Source organism: Olea europaea, unplaced genomic scaffold (assembly GCF_002742605.1).
Source record: "Olea europaea var. sylvestris unplaced genomic scaffold, O_europaea_v1 scaffold44, whole genome shotgun sequence".
Classification (NCBI taxonomy): Eukaryota; Viridiplantae; Streptophyta; class Magnoliopsida; order Lamiales; family Oleaceae; genus Olea; species Olea europaea.
In genome coordinates this window covers 849,951-851,937 of record NW_019262707.1, presented here as the reverse complement: position 1 = coordinate 851,937, position 1,987 = coordinate 849,951, and positions in this window count along the sequence as shown.

Sequence of the window (1,987 nt, the reverse complement as noted above, 5' to 3'; positions counted from 1 at the left end):
TCGGTAAGAAATGCACGTGTCAAACAACGTGTGAAAAATCTATGTACAAACAGCAAAGTTCAATCGATAAGAACCTTGCTTCATGTATACTATGGTGTACACTTTGGTTTACACTTGGCCACATGACATTACCCAGTTGCACGGTTTAAATTTCAAGCAGTTTTTTCATCCAATTGACACTTGAAAACGATGCAAGTGTCAGACAACGTGTCAAAAATCACTGTACAAATAACAAAGTTCAATCGGAAAGAACCTTGCCACCTGTACACTAAGGTGTACACTTTAGTTTACACTTTGCCACTTGACATTATCCCGTTGGACAGTTTAAACTTCAAACAGTTCTCCCATCCAATTGACACTCGACAACAATGCAAGTGTGAAACAATGTGTCAAAAATCAGTGCCCAAATAGTAAAGTTCAATTGGTAAGAACCTTGTTTCATGTACACTATGGTGTACACTTTAGTCTACACTTTGCCACGTGACATGTCCTTGTAAGACGATTTAAATTTCAAATAGTTTTCCCATCTAATTGACACTCGACAACAATGCAAGTGTCAAACAACGTGTCAAACAATAGTATGCAAATAGCGAAGTTCAATCGGTATGGACCATGCTACATGTACACTTTAATTTACCCTTTGCCACGTGACATTACGTTGTTGGATAGTTTAAATTTCAAACATTTCCTATCCAACTGACGTTTGACAAAAATGAAAGTGTCAAACAACGTGTCAAAAATCGGTGTACAAATACCAAAGTTAAATCGGTAAGAAGTGCTAGTGTCAAACAACGTGTTAAATATCAATGTGCAAAGAGCAAAGTTCAATCGATATAAACCTTGCTTCATGTATACTATGGTGTACACTTTGGTTTACACTTTGCCACGTGACATTACCCTCTTGGATAGTTTAAATTTCAAACAGTTTTCCCATCCAATTGACACTTGACAACAATGCAAGTGTCAAAAATTAGTGTACAAATAGAAAAGTTCAATCGGTAAGAACCTTGCTACATGTACACTATGGCGTACACTTAAGTTTACACTTTACCACATGACATTACCCTTTTGGACAGTTTAAATTTCAAACAGTTTTCCCATCCAATTGACACTTGAAAACAATGCATGTGTCAAACAACGTGTCAAAAATCAGTGCACAAATAGCGAAGTTCAATCGGTAAGAACCATGTTTCATGTACACTATAGTGTACACTTTAGTTTACACTTTGCCACGTGACATATCACAGTTGGACAGTTTAAATTTCAAAAAGTTTTCCCATCCAATTAACACTTGACATTAATGTAATTGTCAAACAATGTGTCAAACATTAGTATAAAAATGGCAAAGTTCAATCGGTAAGGACCATGCTACATGTACACTGTGATGTACACTTTAGTTTACATTTTACCAATTGACATTATCCTGTTGGACAGTTTAAATTTTAAACAATTTTCCCATCAAATTGATATTTGACAACAATGTAGGAACATGCCGAAAATCAGTGTACAAATAGTAAAGTTCAATCGGTAAGAACCTTGCTACACGTACACTATAGTGTACACTTTAGTTTAGACTTTGCCATGTGACATTACCCCGTTAGACAGTTTAAATATCAGACAGTTTTTCCATCCAATTGACTCTTGACAACAATGCAAGTGTCAAACAACATGTCAAAAATCAGTGTACAAATACCAAAGTTCAATCAGTAAGAAATGAAAATGTTAAACGACGTTTCAAAAATCAATGTACAAATAGCAAAGTTCAATCGATAAGAACCTTGCTTTATGTATACTATGGTGTCCACTTTGGTTTACACTTTGCCACGTGACATTACCCTATTGAACGTTTAAATTTCAAATAGTTTTCCCATCCAATTGACACTTGACAACAATGCAAGTGTGAAACAATGTGTCAAAAATTAGTGTACAAATAGCAATATTCAATCGATAAGAACCTTGTTTCATGGATACTATGGTGTACACTTCA